We start from the raw sequence: 8,258 nt of genomic DNA on the forward strand, positions 1-8,258 counted from the left end.
CATAGAACCATCACTTTCAATGATGCTTTAGGTCTTTCAAACACTAAATGGCACTCCTCCCTTACCACCGATCTCCCAAGCAACGTTGTCCAAGGCAAGCCTGCTGACTGATGAATTCAGCTTTTTGGGGAAAAGCTAACAACCAGGAATTGAAATGCTGTGCTGTTTAGGCCATATGAATATTAAGACCTATTTGCAAACACTATAGAAAAGCTAAATTGAGTTAATTTCTATTCCTTGAGTTGAAACACTGAATTAAAAAACAATTTAAATGTTTTACTCTTTTAGGAAAAAAAAATCAATGCTTTAAAATTAATTTCATTTTTTAAACTTATTGTTAACTCAATAAAGCCTTTTGGGCTTTTTAAGCTAATTGTCTTTGAACTCATTTTAAATTCAAAAGTTTTTATAATTTTGATAATATTTTAAACACTATCTTCACTATATGGCAGTTCATATTATAAACCTAGAAGGGTACAGAAAAAATTACCAAGGTCCTTGTGCAAGAACGACACAAATATTTTTGAAGCATTCTTACTGTTTTTGTGGAATAGTAGGAATTGTATTATTCTATTTTGTTTAATGGAATCATATGTGTGTGTCTATATGTATGTGTGTGTGTGTATATATATATGTATATATATATGTATATGTGTATGTATATGTGTATGTATACATATGTATATATGTATATATATGTATGTATATGTGTGTGTGTGTATGTATATGTATATATATATATATATATATATATATATAGTGAAAATTTATAAACCTGTAGATAAATATCCGAAAGACTGTACACTAGAATGTTATCACTAGGGGATCAACAATGTGGTTACTTTGCTACAATTTTTATACTTTTGTTTTAACTTGATTGTTTCCAACAAGTTTTTAAGACATTTTATAACTTATAAAACAAGTGATTTGAAACATCTATCAGGCCATGAATCAAACAATTTATTTGAATGTGGTTAGGTTTATTTTGCCCATGTGTGAACTTCAAATCGTTTTCAGATTCTTGCCAATGGCCACAATGGCCATAAAAGTTTGGCCACATATTATGAACATCTTCCATGCCATTAGTCTTCCACAACAGTGACATTTTGAATAGTTTCATAATATTTTACTTTCTAAGTGCATAAACACTTATTTCCAATTTTCCAGTTTTTAGTTTCAGTGGGTAGAGTACAGAGGTCAGGCAAAGCCAGGAGTAACATACTCTCTTCTCAACCACCTTCCACCTCCTTCTCTATGTGGACACATTTGTAAAAGTTTAATGCACGTTTTGCTGGACCGTTTACTATTTCCATGCAAATTCAGTCAGTACACGCTCCTTCCCTGTCATGCATCTTCTTTTCAGTATTTCTATCTCTAATTCTCCCAGTGGTAACCTAGAAATGATTTACTAATTTCAAATGTCATTTGTTGATTTGTTCAGTATATGGAATGTTTATATCGTTTACACTAGTTCCTTCTCCATTTGATCTTCAATCATCATGCTTTAATTATAAGTGTACTGCTTTATTTTCTGTTTTTGAAATTATATGAAGATATCTGTATCTGGACCTATCTCCATGCAATTACATTTGCCTTGCTCCCTTAGGACTGGGGCTGAAAAGGGCTAGATTCTGTATGTTTTGGATTCTGTAGAATCCGTATGGATTCAATACATTTTGCTTGGCATCTGCACATATGTACCAGAATTCAAGCTTATCCAGTGACCCAACTCTTCCTTCTAGAGCAGCCGTGGACCCCAGGCTCACAGATGGCAGACTGCATTCTGACCGATAGAAACCCACAGAGAAAGGAAAGGCAGGGAAAATGTGACCCTCGGGCTCTGGGTTCGTCTTCCTCCGCTGTCTTGAATGCATTTGGGTCTGACTTCTTTGTGTATATGGGCACAAGGCCCATTAAAGGCTTTAAGGCTATGACTAAAGAAAGTATTTATTTTCTTCTTGGGACATGCTCATGAGCAAGAAGGAGGACGAGGTCAGAAGATGTGTCACCAGATGCTCTTTGATATTCCCCCAAATTAATAACTGTCTTCAAAGGGGTGAGGTTACCAAGCAAAGAGCTGGGATTTTCTGGAAGTACTTTCTCAGAGAAGCATTATTTCAATGGCCCCATCTGTCAGCCTGGGATCACACACAGGCTTTGCAGACAGAGTGGAGTTTCCAATAATTCCTTCTACTTCCAGGCAGGAAGGCAGAGAGGATTTGAAGGACCAGCCACTGCTGTGACTGAGAAGGGGAGGTGCCCCTCACCTTGCTTTGCCTTTTAGAAATAATCCTCTTATCTGTGCACACTTTGCAAGCCTTCCTTAAATGAATCTTCCGGTGCCTACATGGGATTTGCACATCAGTCAGACCTCACTCACCCATTCTGCAGCCAATAGAGCAAGGCTAGGACCCCTTTCACTGCTTGTTTAGAGCTCCAGGGGTACTCCCTGGAGCACCTCACTGTGCTTCCCGCACTGTGCTCCCGCTGCACTTGTTTCTGCACGGTCTTTAGTTTCCCACTGTTGGCTCTGTCTCTGTTTTTTTGGCAAAATCCTCTGAAACTTTTATGATTTTATTCCCTATCTTTTATAGTTGTTTTCCCAACTAATTTGCCTGCCTCTTTTTTTGTGGTTGCTGTGGAAGTCACTCATCTCTATCGAGTCTTTCTACAGCATTCCAGTTGGTATGCATAAAACAACGCTGTTTGTGTTTATCTTTCACTGGTTTATGTGACATTCAGTTACATTACATTATTACCAGACCATAGGCTGGCATAAATAGGTTGGGGTGCAATCGCAATTGACATGGCTGGGCATCCAGCTCCATTGGTGGAACTGACAGTGTTTGTGTATATCAGAAATTAGCCAACTAGCAGAGAGCCTTCAGTGCGCGGTGCCCTCAGCCAGTGTGATTTATCCAAGACACGGAGAGGATTCATTAAGCGAGTAGTTGTTTGAGGGAGAGCAGTTCAGAGAGATTGCTCTTCCATGAATTCTATAATGGTTAGTCACCAGAACTCTCTCCACATCAAAAGGACACTGCTCTCTGGTTTGTATCCCTGGGACCTGAGTCTTGATTAGCACATGTGGCTAGAACCTCAGCAGACCCTTTTCGGATGTGGGTGGCTGGGAGGAGGTGGGGATCATTCAGACTACCCTGCAATTGTCTTCCCAATACCAGGTTCAATGCCAAGCTCACTAAAACTGTAAGCCCAGCATATCTCCAATTATACCTATTGTGTTAGGCAGAAGCCTTCCCTCCTTTCCCCAAAGACGTCCATATCCAAATCCTTAGAATCTGTGAACATACATTACATGGCAAAAAGAAATTAAGGTTGCAGATGGAATTAATGTTGCTAATCACCTTATCTTAAAATAGAGAATTATCCTGGTGGGCCCAAGATAATCAGAAGGGTCCTTAAAGGTGGAAGAGAGTGAGTCGGAAGGAAATGTGCCTGTGGAGAAGCTCACAGAAATTCAATATCAGAAGAACTCAGTGTGCCATTGCTGGCTCGGAGGATGGACCATGCCACGAGTCAAGGACTATGAGCAACCTCTAGAAGCTAGAAAAGGCAAGATTCTCTCCCAGAGCCTTCATAAAGGAATGAGGCCCTGCCTACTTCTTTGTTCTAGCCGCCTGAGACATGCCTCAGACTTCTGAGATAATAGGATTGTGTTTTTTTAAGTTTGTCATAATTTGTTATAGCAGCAATAGTCATCTAATGCATCTACCCTCTTAATTCTGTGACATCTCCCTTTTCCTAATAAAGGAAATTACATTTAGAGGATTTCTGTAATGGAAGCTCTGAATTTTACAACCCCTTCCTACTCTCCAATGTATTTAAATGTAGTTTTAAAGCTGCTGCTTGTGTCCAGAGAAATGTAAAGCAAAGAGCCAAAACTCTTTACAACAAAACATTTAAAATGCTTCAAATATCCAAGGAGAGCTTTTAAAGGGCAGCTCTGTCATGGATGGAGAAAGAGTAAGGAGACTGAAGTGCTCTGCAATGTATCATGCTTGATAAGCCAAAGTCCTGGGTGAGCAAGCGTCAGACCCACACTTAGAGATGGGAGGGCCTCTCGGGGCAGCCGGCATCCCCTGCCCCAGCCCTGCTTGGCTGGATGGGTCCCCAGAGTGACCTTGTAAACACCAATTGCTGCCAAGTTTGTCTTGGCCAGTGTTGTCTATCAGCACAGAACCTCTTACATTTAGACAGAGAGACCCCAGGGAGTTGCAAGGAGGAGAAATGCCGAAGGGAACACGCACTGTTAAGTCAATAGGGCTTTGTACAGATCACCAGAGGAAGCAGAGCAGGGAGCAAGATATCCGGAGACAGGTGTGAGGCCTGTTGCTACAGGAAGTTAGAGGTCTGCAAGGAGGCAGAACGTTCCCCAGTTCAGAGTCCAACATAGAGGTGCAAACCCCTTATAGGGTGGTGGTGGTGAGATCCTGAGCGAGTGCCCCGGTGCTCAGCCTTCTGGAGTGCAAAGGAGGGTCTTTTGCCATCAGCTCAGGTGTGGGGGCCCAGTGGAAAAAGAACAAAGTGAACAGAAGAGGAGGATGGTGGGGTTCTGCATGGGGGGGGGCAGACTGTGAGGAAATACTCCTGCTCTTATGACCCTGGGTCAGCAAGAAGGAATAATGTGGGAGATTCTGTTACGGGACCCCCCTGAGTTAAAAAGCTTGGGCAAGCAGACTGTTGGCAAATTGCTGCTGCTCTTTTCTTCCAAACTCAGAAAAATGCACCTGCTCTCATTACTAGAGATTCTCTGAGGTTTGTGAGCAGTGGGGTAACAGACATAAGCATTTCTGCAATATTAATAATCTAGAGAGGAAAGAGAGGGTTACCCAGGATGGGTGCATGGCTTGGGACAGGGCATATCACCCAAGACTTGATTCCCTTGTGTAAATGGCATCAAGGAGACTCCCCTGTATACTCAGACTTAAGAATAAAGTGATGGAGGAGTATTGGGTAAGCTGATGGGCTAAATGGATGATGGGCAGTAAGGAGCACATTCGTTGCAATGAGCCCTGGGTATTCTATGTAAGTGATGAATCACTAAATTCCACTCCCAAAACCATTATTACACTATATGTTAAATAACTTGGATTTGAAAAAAAAGAGAATAAAGTGAGATATACATATTCTGTAAAGTTTGAAGCATTTTGCTTAAGTTATGATTAATATTTTCATTGCTCTTAATAGATTGATTTAAATTTATATGATTTCGTCAGAATCACCAAAGCCTTGTAACAATTTTTCTGTCAGAGTATTTTGTGGTGAAAGAATGAATTGATTCCTTTTTGGCCCTTCCTTAGTTATCTTTTATCTGTTCTCCTCCTCGTGACCAAATACCATGTTTCTACTTTCTCACCTGCCATGCATTCATCTGTCCACATCACACTGACCTATATGTTCCCACTGGTTTACTGAAATTGCTTTGGACAAGGTCATTAATGATCTTCTAATTGTCAGATTCCATAATAATAGTAACAATAATAATGACGGTGATAGCTAATGCTTATCAAGGCTTAATTATGTCAGGCATGGCTCTAAGTGATTTGCATATATTAAGTAATTTAAATGTACACTATCTTGTGAAGGAGGTAATGTTATCAATCAGATTTTAATAAGAAGAAAACTGTGGCAGAGAGGCATCCTTGGCGTGGGTCACAGGATTAGAAAGAGGCAGAACCAGGATGCAAACCCAGGCAATCCTACTCCAGTACCACACTTGTAACCTCTACATGATGCTACCTCTTCATTTGACTGCCCTCTGTTGCTTCCACTGACAATCCCTGGTTGAAGATGGGGCATGGAAAAGCAGTGGAGGGTGCCTGGGTGGCTCAGTTGGTTAAGCGTCTGACTCTTGATTTCAGCTCAGGTCATGATCTCCTGTTTCATGAGATTGAGCCCTTGCATTGGGCTCTGCACTGACAATGTGGAGCCGGCTTGGAATTCTCTCCCTCTCTCTTTGCCCCTCCCCAGCTCATGCACATGCATGCATTCTCTCTCAAAATAAATAAACTTAAAAAAAAAAAGAAAAGCAGAGTGGGCAGGTATGCTAAGGCCATGCAGCTGGCAGTTAGATCTAGGGATGCCCCTGCTCTTGACATGGAGAAGTCTGTGGCACAGGCCAGGGTTGATAGCCTTTCTGAAAGTCCTTGGTCTGGGGCTGTGACTGGATCAATGCAGAAGGAATGGCTGAAGAGGCAGTCACAGGGAGGTAGGTGGTCCTAGCTAGACATTGGGACAAGTTACCAGCAGGGAAAAGGGGTCACTATTTCCAGATCTGGGGCATAAGAAGAGTCACAAAGTTGGTCTCTGGGGAACCACGGTGACTTTCAAGGCCTCTTTGTGGCACTTTGGATACTTTCAGATCTTTGGTTTCCCGGTGCATAAATGTCCCTGTCTTTTCATCAGGCTCTATGACTAATATGCCTTGGTGATCCACACATCTTCAGGTTCAAATGGCCAACTGGAGATTTTTTTAATTAATTTTTTTTAATTTTTTAAGAGAGAGAGAGAGAGAGAGAGAGAGAGAGAAGGAGAGAGAGGGATCACAAGTGGGGGAGGGGCACAGAGAGAGGGGGACAGAGGATCTGAAGCAGGCTCTGTGCTGACAGCAGCTAGGCTGATATGGGGCTTGAACTCAGGAACCATGAGACCATGACCTGAGCTGAAGTTGGAAGATCAAATGAGTGAACCAACTGGGTGGCCCCCAACTGGGGATTCTAGTAAAGCAGACAGTACCCTCCTATACTCTTGTTAGCTTCCTCTCAGCCTCCTTAGGGTACAGTGAAGCTGGACAGAAAAGGCAGAGCCCATTGTAGTCTGCCCGTGGACATGCCTGCATCCTACAGAGATAGGAGAAAAAAGGAGGGAAGAAAAAGTCACATTCTGGAATGTTATGTTGAGAAAAAAAAAATTCTCAGAAACGAAACAAAGCTCTAATCAACTTGAATACAAATGTGTTAGCTTGCCTGTTCTGGGATAAGTAATTTTTTCAGATGTGCATAAAGCAATTTAGCCACTCATAAATTTGACAAGTCAAGACATAGTCCCTTAAAAAGCAATGTTGAGCAATTCGCCTGTTATTTTACAGAAACCATTTAGTAATCATATAAAGTAAGTGAGAGTAGGCAGTATAAATATTCCTAGTGCTCCTAATCAATGAAGAGTATCCCAAAGAGAGGACTCTGAGTATCTTGGAACAACCTTGTGTTGAGTGTGCACGTATGTGTGCATGCAGATGTGAATCCAGGCATGAAAGAGAGCAACTTTGTTTTTGTAAAGACCTTTTATTTTATCGACAGAATGAAAATAATTTGACCATGGCGATCTTAACTCTCCATGGCAGAGAAAGTCTTGATTGGTCTTTGTCTCCAGAATAGAACACCTTGGGTCTCTGGAAATGTTATAGCTACTTAAATAATTTATTCAAATGGTCACCAACCAGGACAGTGCCTATTTTGGGAGACCAATGTCTTCAATGAATTTCCCACCTCCCCCAGAAACCCATACCCCTGTTGGAAATATCAGTGAGATGCTCTGCTAGTCCTGTAGAAGCCCTCCAATCTCTGTTCCCTGGGCAGAGTCTCTAATTACCGACCATTATCTTTTCTTACTCTCTTCCTCTTAATAATACAACATTGCCCCCACCCTGAGTTTTAGCTGGGAACATGGCCCACATCCACCCAGTTAGAGGCTGATTACTCAGCCTCCCTACAGTCTAGCTGTGGCATGTAATTAAATTTTGGCCAAGAAAGTGATAATGGAAGTGATGTATGCAAACTTCCAGACTGAGTATAATGAAGCTGTGTGTCTTTCACTCTTTCTTTTCCTCTCCCCTCTGGCTGGGAAATGGCAATGGAAGCTGCTCCTTTGGACAGAGACGGAGGCTTCAAATTGAGGATGGCAGAGCTGCCCAACCTTTCTGGACTGTTTGATGAGAGAGAAGTGAAGTTCTATTTTAGTTAAGCCTCTGGATTTGGGGTCTCTTCATTAAAGCAATTTTACCTGTAACCTAAGTAAGACATGACCTAAGAGATCAATAAGTCGGGCCCATTTGTGTCCTGAAGTACTGTGGTTGATATCTTCCCTGAAGCCTCAGTGACCAAAGAGAGCTACTGTGTAAGTGTGTGAGGGCAGAGCTCAGGACATTGTGGTTTGTTTAAACCATTACTGCCTGGGGAGCTAAGGAATGGAATTCATTGCAGTAGCCTGGAAGAACGCCACCTCGAGATTTACAAACA

At 41.8% G+C, this 8,258-nt stretch overlaps 1 non-coding gene across 1 annotated transcript; it reads left to right on the forward strand.

The window, feature by feature from the left end:
- The first annotated feature begins 438 nt into the window (after positions 1-438).
- LOC124504456 (U6 spliceosomal RNA) lies at positions 439-543 on the forward strand. The gene has a single exon (XR_006960433.1). It is a non-coding gene; the product is annotated as a U6 spliceosomal RNA (small nuclear RNA).
- Positions 544-8,258: the final 7,715 nt, after the last annotated feature.

This window comes from Lynx rufus, unplaced genomic scaffold (assembly GCF_022079265.1).
Source record: "Lynx rufus isolate CCGP_SWC_20201006 ecotype Redwood Valley unplaced genomic scaffold, mLynRuf1.p SCAF_8, whole genome shotgun sequence".
NCBI classification, from domain to species: Eukaryota; Metazoa; Chordata; class Mammalia; order Carnivora; family Felidae; genus Lynx; species Lynx rufus.